Here is a 15633-nt window from a genome sequence, read left to right as displayed (position 1 = left end):
AAACTGGTAGAATCTAGTGAAGCATTGATTTTATTATTTTTTTAACTGAAATCTCTAAAAATAATAAATATATAAGGCAAATGTAGAAAGGAAGCATGTTTACATAAGAAAATATACAGAAGTTAAAGCAATTGCCTGTAGAGCTTAAGCTTTATCTCTGCATGCATGCCTAGGGGCTCCAAAGTTCTGCCATGTTATATAAACGATATGAAATATTCCATTTATTTTGTTTAAAACATACTTTAAACCAAAATAATAGCACAGGTACTTTATTCTAAATATATTTTTATGGATATTTACTGAATCTTGATGAATTCTGAGAGGAGTTATGAGTTATTTGATTCAAATTTTGACATACCATTCCAAAACTGCGTGAAAATACTCAGCTTCACAATTACTACAAAGAATAAAAAGAGCTTATGCTCTTAAATCCTTTCATGGGATTTACAGTGAAACAGGAGAGTCAAAAAAAAGCTGATGAATTTTCATTCTTAACTAGTTTTTCTTATTTTCAATATAAATTGCAGTGGTTTATTTCATCTTGCATATAAAAGCCTTACACATGAAATTCAGGTATAAATTAGTTTTCAAATAGTAGGAAAAAGCTGAAGTGCCATTACCTCCTTTTCTTCCTGTAATTCTATTACTTTGTGGTACCATGGGATGAAGAAGTCATATATTTTCTTGCTTTTTTTTTGTTGTTGTCATCATCATTTTCATAATGCAGTACAGTTTCCCTTTAGAAAGTTAAAGGAAAAATTTGTGAGTCTTCATTTTTAAATGTTCATCTAAATACATTTAGTGAAAACCTATTCTCCTATTACAAACAGCTGCTGCTTGCAATAACTAATGAAAGCATAGATTACTCACTAATGGGAGGGATCCCACAATACTGTACAATTATGCTGTAAACCCAAAGAAGCAACACAAACCATGTTTCAGAAATGGCAAAATCATACAACTACGACCACAGGATGACTCTAACAACCACTCAATGGAAAAAATAAAAAGCATACAGAAAAGACAACATACGTTACCCTAACACGTGTAAAATAAAGCTTCAAGTGAGTCATGATTCTCTGACACTAATTATGAGGCTCAACACTGAAATTAGCCAAAATACACCTATCTATATGACAAATTTTGAAAACTCTTTTGGTAGTACAACTCTCTAGAGAGTCCTTTTATGATTAATTTTAGGATAAAGACTTTAAAGGAAATAATTTTAAATACACAAATAGTTTTTATGACCACTTCAAATGACACTCCAGTAAGTCTGGCCAAGAGACTGGAAAGTATTTAAACCATGACAGATGCTTGCACAGCAAATTAAGACCAACCAGCCTACAGATAATGCATGCTACATTTCATTTTTTAAATTTCTATCCAACTTCTCATTAATTTATTGCTGTAGTCTCAAAACTTGGGGTCTAATCAGTTAGCATACTTAAGTATATGGACATAAGTAATCTTTATTTTTAATTTTATTCAAAACTTCCTTAGACCCAGGCCTCTGAAATACGCGTAGAAACCCATCTGTTCAGGCACAAACATCAACATTCAGCTAACGTCATATAAACCAAAAGCACCTACAAGGCTTAAGAGCCTATATTACAAATAGGGAATTTAGGCATTTAAGGTCAGGATCAGAGATGCAAACTGGCAATGCTCTGCAGTCATAGGCTTGGCATTTACAGGACAAACTTACGTGCTTAAGTGCCTTTTATAACAGAGCGTTACTTGCTTACAAACAATTGACATCAGGCAGCATATTGATCACATTGCTTCTTAAACCAGCCACCAGAGACATCAAGAGATATTAAAATTTTGTCTTTCCCAAACTTTTCATACTAACTTTCTATTTGACTTTACATTTGAGAATAGGATGCACAAACTGAAACCTGAAGTCTTCTTTTTGTTGTTTTTAAAAGAAACTAGAGCTGGTCATTTGTATGTGTAAGACATACAAAGGAAGAAGCAGTGGTCTACCCACATTTTCTAGTATCTTAATGAGCACCTGTACAGTAGTAGAAATATGTAGTGTACAGTATCTTAATGAGCACCTCTACCAGGAAGTTACAGACACAAATGAGATGCCTTTCTCTTAATATAAGCTCAACTAGGAAAAATATTTCCTTATATCCTTTTTGATGATGAATGATTCAGAAGTCAAAGAGACTGGACTAAATTAAGGATTAGTTAAATAAGGATTAACTTCAGCATTTGCCCTGCACCTTTCACTCAGGATCTTAAATTTCACCATCACTTTGACCTCCACACCCCCAAAGAATTGTTCCTTTTTCATCAGTAACAACCCCAGCAAAGCACCTCTCCTAGCTCTGACTTGCTCAGGGATCTGCTTAGCTGTATCCCATAGGGCATGGCTCTGAATGGGTAAGGGGCTCAGAAAAGCCAAGCTGATTGATATTCAAGAACTCTTCTCAAAGTACATTCTCATGTGCAAAAAGGCTATCAAATGTGGCAGAATACCAGCCTGGATGAGTCAAAAGCTCAACCATGTTACTGAAAGTTGATCATATTTTTTTTACAACCCATCAAGTATAACGTAAATTGGCTTTCAGTAAAACAAACCTTTTAAGATGTGTTTGCTGTGCTGAAACCCCAGCAAAATTAATAACTGTAAGGACTGCATTTCCAGTGAAACAAGCAGAAACGTCTGCATACGTGAAAGGAAAGCCTTGCTAAGGAACAGCAAATGAGCCTGACTGCTACAAACAGAAAGGCTAAAAACATAAGACAATTAAAATATATTAACACAATGCAGATAAAACTGAAAAATATAACAAACTAATTCTAAAGAATAAACATAACAATTTTGGAACAGATTACAAAAATAAAATATCCTGGTACATTTTTGTCATATTGTCCAGGTCCTGGCCCTTCCTGAGGCTTAAACACACTTTCCAGTTAAAATAATAAAATGTATTTGTTTATATTTCAGGGCACTATAAGTAAGATCCTAACATAAATGGAAGGGAAAAAAAATTTAAGTCAAAGAATTTTCCAATTCTTAGACTCATTTTTGCCCTAGCTACAAAGCACAGCTAAAATATGTAACAGCTGCCACCCAAAAATAAAGTATAAACTTTACTTACATGATTGTAGCAAATCTCATACGTAGAGATTTTTTTGCTACTTATACCAAAATCACAATAAAAACCACTCAGTGGTTTAATTTTATTACATAAAAAAAGTCCTCCCAGCAAGTTCTCACCTCATTTCCTCAATCACACAATCTCCAACTCCCTCAGTCTCATAAATATTTGTCTTCTACAAATAGTAGTTGTGAAAATAACAGTTCCCTAATAACATGTTTGTTTCACTAACAACATTGTGATGGGTAATGCTGAAACTAAAGAGAACAAGAACTTTAGTTATCAGCTAAGAGAGCTTTGAGGATTTACAACTCCAGTGCAGTCCAGAAGGTAGGCAGCTTGTGATTTCAGACAGCATTTAAACAAAAACTATTCCTCCAATGAAAAATGCTTTCTCACTTATTCAAGTTAGATTTTTCATTTTAAGAAGCAGCTTTGTATAGGAATTAAGTCAAACACAGCATATCAAGCAAAGAACAGGTATCTCTCCCAGAGATGCAGCGATGATCGCCACAGAAAGTACTGATTAACAATTTATCTTCAAACTACATGACCAGAATGCATAAAAATGGCAAATGTAACCAAATTCAGGTTATCACTGTCCACATCAAGCAGTTACAGACCCTGTTCAATGGACCACTCATCTGTCCAAATACACCTTCTGCATACATCTACATATTTATCTTTCAAGCTGTCAAACACACACCCGGTTATCTTCTCTTCAACAGATTTTATGGAAGTTAGACCAGAAGCAGTTCCATTTAATGTGAAGTATATAAAAAATTTTCAAATTTTCTGTTCATATAGTGTCATTTTTTTATATAATGTGCTTGTGTCATACTACTCCCCCTCCCCAAGCTGGGGCCTAAATTGCCGGTTTCCAACATGAATGCATTTATACAGCAGTCATGAGCTGTAAACGGCTGAAGCAAATGTAATAAGCTGGATAGAACACATCTACTTTGACTTACAAAGTCAGTACAGATATTTGCTTTCACTTCATTACTAACTTTTCAGCTTCATGTTCAACTCTATGCATATATTTGAAATTCAGTCGACTATTAAAGGTCACCCTGCATTAGTTAAAATAATGCAAAAACCACAAACAGTAAACTACTGGAATCCATAGTAGATCTTAGAGGGGATAGCATGAAAATCAATGGGTGGAGTACTTTAATCCAGGAAGTTTAGTGCAAACCTTCAACTCAAAAATAAAAATGTTTTTATCGTAAGAAAGTGACCATCAGAGACTCCTGATGAAGAACTAACCAGGATATGCATGCTCCCCAGCAAAAGCTGCTTTGACTAGGATGGTACAGAAAAATATCAGTGAAAAATACCTCACAGACATAATATTATCTCACCTACCAAAATTACTCTCCTAACTGAATTATTACTTGCTTAAAGCATCAAAATCATGTTATATACACACAACACAAAAACTGAATTAACATGGCCTATAGACTGAATGTGTAGAAAACAACCAGTTCAGCAAATACATTATATATCTAAAATGTCACTAATTCCAAACCCATCATAATTCACATCAATTTTTACATGATTTCTAACAAATCTGATACATTGACCACAGAAAGAATGTTCTCAGAGACACAAACGGGGAATAAGACTGGCTATCCATACTCAGCTTCTGTTCAATGAGCATCATCTTGCTAGTACTTGGGGAAAAAAAAAAAAAATTTTGCTACCATTAACATGTGCATCCAGGATAAGCATGCACGCTTTTATAATTCAATAATTTTAATACTGAATTCAGTTCCATCTCAAAGACAGCTCAGTCATTTTTCCTTCATTATGCACAAATAACTTCAGAGTCCTGAAAATATCAACCTCTTCCTTGGATTAGATTCCTCTTTCACATGTGTATCATCTCTATATCCAGTATACACGTTCTCATGATAAAAATTCACAGGCATACAGATTCTTTTCTTAACATATTACCTTTTCCTGGCAAGAAAGAAAAAAGGAAATAAAGGAAAACAAAAATCTTTTCCTTGTTTGTACAATTCCTCCTCCTTCACCACTTAAAGCAGTTTGAGATGATCATTATTTGAAAGGAACCATGAGAGCTAAACTTTCAGAGTGAAAGGGTGACAGCACCATCCAGTGGCTCTGTAAGGCACTATTTACTATTGGTTTAATGCATGGTAGAAAAAAAAATATGATTGTCCAGATACATACAGAAGTGACTTCTTAGTTTAAATTGTGTCAAATTATATCCTGTACAAATCTAATTTATTTTGAAGTCTATAATAAGGATAAGCATATTGAATTTTTTTACGTGGTTAATTTTGTGGAATTACCTACATTTACCTACATTTTACATTTTATGATACTAACAAAGGAATAGCATGATATTATTAATGGAACAGAACTTTCTCACGGCAGGAAAAGTCTTGTACTTTCTAACTACACTGGTGGGGGTCTTCAAGAGTTGGATGATCCTGATCTCCAACATATCCTCTATGATCTGGGAAAACGTTGAACAGATTGCAGCCTCACATGAGTTAGACTTAACTTCTCTGACAGCTAAAAATGTAAAATGAACTCCAAACTGAATCCCACCCAGAGTGACATCAGCTCTAAAAAAGAGAAGTCAGCTTGCATGTCTAGAGGAATGTGATTGAACTATCAACAATTAACTGTAAAAATATAAAGGCCTGTCAAAGAGAATAAAATGTGCAGATTTTCATTTTACTATGAGATTATTTGATCTGTACATTTTTGCTTCTTTTCTCTGGGGGAAACACTTGACAAGTAAGTGAACTTTACACAGAACAAGAGTAGTACATTCAGAAACATATTAAACGTACTGAACATTTTTAATACCATACTATACTACACATAATTTCTGTGATCATGAAAAGTGTATGTTTTCAAGAGGTATAAAAAGTCTTCCATGTTTTGCAAACCCAAATTACAAACAAAAACCAAAACAAGAAGTCAAACATAGTCATTCTCTCACTTTATGCAGACACTGCTTTTTTGTAGATGCACCCTACCCACAGAGTAGTGAGCCTTACATGACTGAAAGAAACACTTCAGAATTATGAGCAACTTGAAATACCACAGCTGGCTGCACTGAAGAGCGAGAATTTCATGATGAAAAACTGAAATCCTGAACAAAACATTAGAAGTGGTCTCTACTTTTAAAACACTAGTCACACTATGTAGTCTTAAGGAAAATTAATTATTCCAATCCCTTGTTAATTCAAATGAGCATATGTTTCCAAATAAAAACAATATAAAAGAACCCCTTGCTATAGAAATACATCATCCAATCAGATCACTGGCATTTCTAGCCATACTCTAACATCTACAGAAGAATGCTCAGCACAATTTAATTTACTTTAAAAACGAAAAGCAATTTTAAAAGGAATTTTATAGAAATGAGATAATAATTTGTATACTTAAACTTATGTACATGATTGAGTATCTTGAACTGAAATCTGTTTGCTGCTCCCTAGAAAGCTATGTATATACACCATAATCAACATTTCAATACCCATAAGATCCTAGGCACCTCACCATCTCTAGATTGAATTGCCCAAAGCCTGCCTGTATGATATTTTATTAGGCACGATGCTGAAACTGAGAACAGAGATTTAGAGTTAAGAAAGAAACAGGTTACAGTAATTAGATCATACGGTTTCTCAGTTATTGTATATGCACATAATGATGACTCCATTAAAGCCAATTGTTATGGCATAGTAACTCAATTCTTGAAGGCAAAACAAAAGGAGTATATTCCTAAAAGATCTGCTTGAGGAAAGATGGTAATTTGATCACTTTAAATGGCATGCAGTAAGTATTATTTTCAGCATATGGAGCAATATTCTTAATAAGCAAGATATAATACAATTTAAATGCATCAAATCAGAACATGAAACAACATAAAAGTATTTTTTAAAGTAAGGATATTTACTTTCTTTCTAAACTCACTAAGGTTCTTTTTTTCCCTTGAAGATGGGTATAATGTAATATAAAAATGTGAGGAAATGGGAACTGATGACAGTTCCCAGCACATTATTTGTTGAGATGATTATGTATGCATTGGATTAAGATGATATGCAAACATCACCTTCCAAAAGGAGAAATATGATAAAAACAGCAAATTGAGAAGTTTAGAAATATTTTTAGTAACAGAGTTCATTACTGCACTCATTTGCACTAAATATTGCGTTTGTCTACAATGTTTAAACTAGCCCACTGTAAATTACATCTAAAGACATAGGTGTTTCATGCTATGACTAAACTGTAACTGTGAGGTTCTAAACATTTATAAACTATATAAACGTAATTTTATTATTCATCCTTATTTTAAGTTATCAAGAAGTATTCATAAAGAACTAACATCTTATTCTGTTCAATTATACTAGCACGCTTTTTTATCATACAGTGAAATAAATTAGACCATGATAAAGCATAACTTCTGAAACAGTGAAATTCAATATGTAAATATTTATAGATGTATTTATGTAAGCGACTTTCAGCCAACAGAAATGTAACAGTAATAAATTGCATTTGTAGTGATTAAAACTACTCAATTTTAAAGATAACCCAGTTTAGTACACTTTTTCAAACTCAATGAAAGTGTTATCTTATATATACATCTTTAAAATCTGCAATAAAAACAATATAAATGGACTGTTACTTAACTTACTAACCTGTACATTATTCAGGTAAAGTATCCTATCTGTAATGGAATTAAAAAGCTTTTTAAAAATACTGACAAAGACTGAAGAATAAATTGATGCACTCTTAATAACTCTAAATCATCTAGCTCTTTATGCCAAGAAGTGTTGACAATACCAACTTCAAGGTCACTGTCAACTTCGTAAGTCATTAGCAAATAAAATATGGCTTAATTGGAGCAAACTCAGCAAGGAGCTGCATTATTTTAAGTGAACACTGCAATATAACTTGAAGAAGAATTACTAATCGCCACTCCCGTTGACAATGAAATGGATGAAGAAGGTGCTGTGTAACTTTTTTTCTATGACTTTCCCGTAATTAAATATGGAAATAGATTCTGTGAAGAATTAAAAACCCCTGAGTGCATTAATTCAGGCACTAATGGACTGCCTTCCAGTGTTACAGCACACAGGTAGTTCCCAGCATGTTACCAACATTAGCTAATATATCAGCGTCAAACTCCAGCAGTACCCTTTAGTTTGAATGCCCAACTCCGTGAAGCAGATTTAGGCTGATTACACATGCTGTTTTAAAAGGCTATGTTTTTCATATTCTGAAATACTACCTGAAACTTTATGTGCATTGATGAAACAGCTTAAGACCCAAGATCCACTTGCCTGAAGATGTACACAGATGTATTACATACATACAGTGCTTATGCAGCCTTTATAGCCTCTTCACTAACCTCTACCATAGCAATTATCAATGGTTTGATTTTTAAATATTTTAACAAAACACATTTCAAAAATAACCTAATTTGCTTATTTTTCATCTTTCTTGGCACAATATATCACAAGCTCCCTAACACAATTATACCATTGAGGATTATAACATTTAAACCAAAGGAGTTCCTCTCAGCACAGACCTCTTGATACTCCTGCTCTGTTCACTCTATTTTCTGACTTTATGCCACAGAATCATTCACTTCCTCCAGCTCTCCCTCCAAACCATATTTTATAGCGAAGCAGCCCTAAATCTACAAAGCTTCCTTGGTCCCAGCCTTATACTACTCACCCTCTACAACTACCTGAAAGGAGGGTGCAGAGAGCTGGGGATGAGCCTCTTTAACCAAGTAATAAGCAATAGAACAAGAGGGAATGGCCTCAAGTTGCACCAGGGAAGGTTTAGACTAGATGTCAGGGAGTATTTCTTTACAGAATGGGTTGTCAGGCATTGGAATGGGCTGCCCAGGGAGGTGGTGGAGTCCCCATCCCTGGAGGCCTTCAAGAATCAGGTCGACATAGCGCTGAGGGATATGGTGTAATTACTGTCAGTGTTATGTTAATGGTTGGACTAGGTGATCGTCAAGGTCCTTTCCAACCTAGTTGATTCTGTGACACACCAGTCCTTACACATTTTCCAAGCAACTGACAATCTATCAAAGCATAGTAATACTCACCATAAGAGCAAGTGAACAGCAACAGCTGTTATTTAAAACAAACTCTCTGGTATTTATAGAGTGCATATGTTTGAATATCTAAAATATTTGCATTAAAAGTAGGATTTTAATATTTAAGACTTTGCAGATCTATATTGGAGGTCCTAGCTCCTCATAATACAAATTTATTGCTCTTGATTGGCATTACATGTGGGCACCAGTCCACTAAAGCACTTCTGCATGTCCATAGTTTAAAACACGTAAGCAGTCCTACTGCAATCGAATGGTTACATGTTGATAGTTAAATACACAGTTAAGTGCTTTGCTGGACTAAGGCCTATTTGTTTGACAGTGAAAGTGTGCTTTGGGAATTCATTGCTTATCTACAATATGTATCCATAGTAAGAAAAAAGTAGCAACCTGAGGAATATTAGATGAGTGGATTGGGCTTTGAAGGCACAATGAGGGAGCTCCGACCTAAAAATAGTGGTTGTGTAAAATAAAAATAAAGATTCTACCCAACAGTTACAACACACACTCCGTCACTTCTCTAGGAAAAATATAAGGTCAAAACAGCTGTTGCAAGTGCTGAAAGAACACTCAAAATAGTTTATTATCCACTTATGAACTTACATATCGTATCTGGTTTTCATGTTGCTTCTTGCGCTATTACATTTTAGCTGTGAAAACTCATTATTAAAGCTTATGTACTGTTTTTATATAAGCAAATTTATATTGAACCATACACATAATCAGGTGTGCTTTGCTAACTAGAAAGCACTGTCAAAAGCCCCCAGAAGACAGAATTGTTATCAGAGTATTTGAAAGCCCTTTCTCTCCTGAGGATCATAATGCTTTAGTTTTATTTTGTTAGTGTGTGTCTCTGATACACCTGATGGCTGTTATTCCTCATATATATCCACAAAGTATTCACTGATCCCATTGATCCTATAATAAGTATTAAGAGAAATGTGCATCTGTAGCAGGTTTTCCACTATGAAGTATAACCTTGCAAGCAAGTGTATTGAGTTTGTGTGGCAAGGTTGTGGTAGCTGGGGTGCTACAGGGGTGGTTTCTGTGAGAAGCTGCCAGAAGCTTCCCCTGTGTGTGACAGAACCAATGCCAGCCGGCTCCAAGACAGACCCGCTGACGGCCAAGGCTGAGCCCATCAACAACAGTGGTAGCACCTAATTTAAGAAGGGGGGGGAAAAAAAAAAAAAACCACCACAAAATACCGTGTGAGAGCAATTGCAGCCAGAGAGAGGAGTGAGAATATGTGAAAGCAACAGCCCTGCAGGCACCAATGGCAGTGAAGAAGGGGGAGGAGGTGCTCCAGGCACCTGAGCAGAGATTCCCCTGCAGCCCCTGGGGAAGATCATGGTGAGGCAGGCTGTGCCCCTGCAGCCCGTGGAGGTCCACGGTGGAACAGATCTCCACCTGCAGCCCATGGAGGACCCCACACCAGAGGAGGCTGATGTGCCTGAAGGAGGCTGTGAGCCCATAGAGAGCCCATGCTAGGACAGGCTCATGGCAGAACCCATAGAGAAGAGCCCACAGTGGAGCAGGTTTCCTGGCAGGACTTGTGACCCATGCTGGAGCAGTCTTTTCCTGAAGAACCATAACCCATGCAAGGGACCCACACTGGAGCAGTTCCTGAAGAACTGTAGCCCATTGGAAGGACTCACAATGAAGAAGTTTGTGAAAAATTGTCTACTGTGGGAGGGACTCCACACCGGAGCCGGAGAAGAGTGTGAGGAATCCTTCCCCTGAGGAGGGAGGAGTGGCAGAAACAACATGTGATGAACTAACTGCAAACCCCATTCCCTATCCCCCTGTGCCACTGGATGGGAGGAGGTAAAGAATCTGGAAATAAAGTTAAGCCCAAGAGGACGGGGGTGGGGGGGAGGTGTTTTAAGATTTGTTTTATTTCTCATTATCCTACTCTGATTGGCAATAAATTAAATTACTTTTCCCAAGTTGAGTCTGTTTTGCCCACAACAGTAACTAGTCAACAGTATCTCCTTGTCTTTATCTTCACTCACAAGCCTTATGTTGTATTCTCTCTCCCCTATACAGTTGAGCAGGGGGGAGTGATAGAGCAGATTTGGTGGGCACCTCACATCTAGACAAGGTCAATTCACAAGTCCTCAGAACTGATGAAAAATTGTCCCATTCTAAGAGAAGCATGAGGATAACCAGACTCAAGCATGATAATCTCTACTCAGTGGAATCAGAAACATATCAAGAAAAATATTTCATTAAAACCAACACATACATACGGGGAAAAAAAAAGGTTCAACATACGAATAAATAGCCTCTAATAAATCACATCAATGTTTTCCCCTCTAACCCTTAGTTTTAACTACTTTAAAAATATTATCTCAAACTGTGACCAGTATTTCTATGCTGTATCCAGCTCCAAAACCTGACTAAAACAGGGAAATGAATCCAAGATGCAAAAAGAAAAATCTAGAGGAACTAGACAAAAAAAAAAAAAAAAAAACCCAGACAAATCAAGACCAAACAAGATGATACTACAATTTTTCTACTACTTATTCATAAGAAAGAAAGGTAGGTAGAGATAGGGCAGTCAGTACTTAGATAATCTACAGAAAGGATTTAGGAAAGTACTTCGCCACTCAAACACTTTGCTCCGGTTATGGGTCAGTTACTTAAAATAGAAACTAACAATTACACTCATGAAAGACGCCTGTCTTTTCCCATGAAGGTGTTATTTCCTTTGACAGAAACAAAGCTCTTCTTTGTCCTTGAAAGTCTTAATTTTTCCATCAAATTCAAGATATAAATATAATAGGCAAATAGTAGTCCTTAAAGAGCTTTATTGGGGTTTTTTACCCTTTTATGTAGAATACGTACCGTAGTCAGCCTTCTTTAAATAACACCAGTCTTGAACATAAATTGAATGAAAGCTGTCACAGTGGAAGATCAAGATATCTTGCAGTCTCTAGGACCCCAGATTGGACAGACATTTCCTGCTCTTCTTACAGAGTTTCTTTAAGCTCCATTGTACTAGTATTTGGTCATATTTATTCTATAACAACAGTAATAGTATTTACAGAGGAATTTGGTTGAGAGTTCTGTATGGATGCAAAGAGTTCTGAAATTCTTGGGCACTCACACCAGAATATGGAACAAAATACTCCAGTTAGATTTTTAACAGTGATAAAATGGTCAACATTACTTAACACAAAAGCATTTTAACTTCTAAAGAAAAGCTCTCTTAACACTATCAGTTAAATCTATAATTCAAAAATTGTTTCTGAATAAATTATGTAAAAGAAAATTTTGAATAAAAACTTCAGTTTTACCTTCTGTCATTTCTCTTGGCCTTTGGTCTCTTCGTTCCTGAAAGATAAAGCATACAGGTAGCTAAAATGCTACCTAAAATCATTTAAATCTAGAAATCAGACAAATTCTCATGTTCCCAAACATCTTTTCAGTATACCGTTTAACCTCCTTGCCTTAGTTCTCCATTTGTGTAACTACAATTACAAATAACTACACAGATACTACACGTTTAACTTGTAGACTATTCATTTTGCTTATTCAGTGTTTAGAAAACATGATGCCTTGTATTTGTGCAATAGCATTCACAGAAAACATGATGCCTAACAAAAATGCTGGATACTGAAGTGCTGTCATGAAATACTTAGAAATAGTTGCAATGTGGATCGACTAAATGCCTCTACCGCCCCCTAATGCATTTCTTGGAAAAAAATAATTACAGGGGAAACTAGTAACTGAAAAGTAGTAATTAATAATTCTCTTTTTTTTTGTTTAATATTGAACCATAATTCACTGTATGCAATTAGTATTGCTCAAGCATCCCCTCTGTCATAAATGCTGTATATAGCTGATGTTGCTACTGCAGAATCACCTGTAATAAGGAACAGTGAATAGTAGCTACTGAGGCCTTTCAAATGTATATCTTTAACGTGCAATTTGCTTGAAAAGATGTGAAGAAATATTAAAGAACACACTGTTTATTACAATATTGTAAAAATTACATCTCACAACAGAACACAAGAGTTATAATCCACATGACAGAATCTGAATCTGTCACATCTCAGAATGGTTTTGAAGTAGAAAGTCATCTCATAATTAAAAGAACATCTGTTTTTGTGATGTAGATTTACAGCCTTTCAGCTCTAAGACTCATTTAATGGTATGAAAATTTTAAAATATTCTTTCGATAAGCAGTAAGTTGAGCTAGAACTCAAAAATACAAACAGTACGAAAAGATGAGTAAAGAGTAATCTACACACTTTGAAATTAGCATTTTTTGTCAACTATTCTGTTAGCAGGAGTCACACAATGAAATTCCTCATACAATGAAGTACCTCTTAAAAAAAAAAATAACACATCACTATCCTGACCTACAACGATACCCTTTCAATTAAAGGCAAAAATGTCAACAACTGAGTTGTTTTCCCATTACTCCCTTCTTAAAAATTCATTAAAAAAAAAAAAATAATCACAGAATAAACAACTGAATTGAAATCATTTGATACTAATATAGTACATATCCCAACTCCTACCATAAAATACATCTTTGTCACCATTTTATTTTTATTCACAAATATTCCCATAAAATTTCCCAGGTTTTGGCAAAATTTTTTTCTTAACTGTAGGTCACAAAAAATTTAAAAGGAAATTAAAAAAAAAAAAATTATCACAGACATACTTGAATTCTTTAAATCAATTTTCTCATCTTTGTTATTTTAGGAAAGTAATTACTGTAATAAAGAGTAAGCAGGTTTCTTCACAGCCTCTACATGTTAAGCCTCTCCAGTATCACTTGCAGAATCGCCATATGCTTTTAACACTACCTTTCTGTTGAAGAAGAAAAGGCAGTGATAACTCTTTCAGAGGTACAGGGGTTTTTTCCTAGTCTTTTAGCTAAAGTAGTGAAGCAGGTGAGATTTTGTTAGATTTGTACCCAAATCCTCCAGAAACATCCCACTAGAGATTCAGGAGTTTAGTGGTACCAGTTCCATTTTTTCTTATTCTAGAAGAAAAAAAGAACAGGAAAACATTTTGTGATTGTTGAAGGAGGGAAAGTATTGTTTGGGGGTTGGTTTGGTTTTTGGGGGTTTTTTTTACAAAAAGAAACAAAACCACCACATTATTTTCTTGTTTTATCTTCAGTGATGTGGGAGTCATTATAAGATACTTACAAACAGTACCCAAATGCAAACTGAACCCAGTGTCGCACCTTTGAGGTGGGTACTGTTTTCTGAGTGTCATCCTCACCTTCCTTGTACCCAAAAGTCTGGCCAGGAGAAGGAATAGAGGGATCATCCTCCTTTAAGCAGATTTTTATGGAGTCTACAGCTCTCTCTAAAAAAACCTTTAAAAATAAATACATTTAAATACATATATCTATATATATTTTTATATGTACATTTTAAAATAAATTATCCAGACATTTTTACTCATTGTAAATGAACTGAAAATGGGTATCCCCAAAATAACCAAATAGCCTATATTATAGAACAAACAAAACCACACAAACAAAGAAAACTATCCCACACTTTCACTTTACAGTTAGAGGTTCAAGATCTCAGACTACTACAGAGCCAGTAGGTAATCCCACAGCAATTTTACAGCATCACATGCAAAGGCAAACGACATCAACTTTAGTTACCTGTGTCACACTTTTACAGAAGCATACACCAGTTAAATCGTGGAGGGGTACAGCTAACTGGATTACTAATCCTCCCTCTAAACCAACTCAAAAATAGCAATGTTACATTCTGGTTCACTCATCACATTCAAGAACGCCTAACAGCATTAGGCCATTTGTAACCACTAGATGGTACCAGCACCCTGGCCTACCTGCCATTTAGCAATGTGAAAAATTTCAGCCACTTATTTAGCTTCCATATCTACTGCAAATTAAACTCCAAAAATCCATTTCTCTACAAAGTACAAAACTTCTGTTATATATCAGCATTAGTAGCTAGATTTTTGTTTGGATCTGTTGGGTTACAGATGACATACAAAGAAAACTACATTCCAGTATCTTTAAAATACTCAGCAGTTTCATTTTGGTTCGTTGTGGTTTTTTTGTTGTTTGTTTGGGGTGTTTTTTAAAGAAGGTTTTGCTTACTGTGAACACAAGCTTGAATGTGCAAATATTAAATCAATTTTGCACTCGGCATGGCTTAGCTTTTCAGAATATTAGCATAATAAAGTGTTGTCACAAGTGTTCAGTAATATGCTTGATCATTTTTTAAAAAGGAAATTAACATTACACAGACATTTAAAATTAACATGCCAGCTGACTATGCTCTTTGGACTCTCTGACTTTTGCTATTTCTAGTCAGTTCCATTGTAGAAGCTTGGTTATAGCTGCCAGGTCCTGGAACAATTGCATTTATCTCTTTGAAGCGCTTCTCTTAT

The 15633-nt window shown here is 35.2% G+C and overlaps 1 long non-coding RNA gene across 1 annotated transcript; it reads right to left on the bottom strand.

The window, feature by feature from the left end:
* Window positions 1-622: 622 nt before the first annotated feature.
* On the bottom strand, window positions 623-14579 carry LOC113479792. Its single transcript, XR_003398339.1, has 3 exons — window positions 14482-14579; window positions 14058-14236; window positions 623-737 (listed from the first exon to the last, which is right to left on the bottom strand). It is a non-coding gene; the product is annotated as an uncharacterized LOC113479792 (long non-coding RNA).
* Between the last annotated feature and the right edge of the window lie 1054 nt (window positions 14580-15633).

Source organism: Athene cunicularia (assembly GCF_003259725.1).
Source record: "Athene cunicularia isolate RWA chromosome 4 unlocalized genomic scaffold, athCun1 chr4_part2, whole genome shotgun sequence".
In the NCBI taxonomy this organism is placed as follows: domain Eukaryota; kingdom Metazoa; phylum Chordata; class Aves; order Strigiformes; family Strigidae; genus Athene; species Athene cunicularia.
The sequence above is the reverse complement of the archived record's forward strand: the minus strand, read 5'-3'. Positions and strand labels throughout refer to the sequence as shown.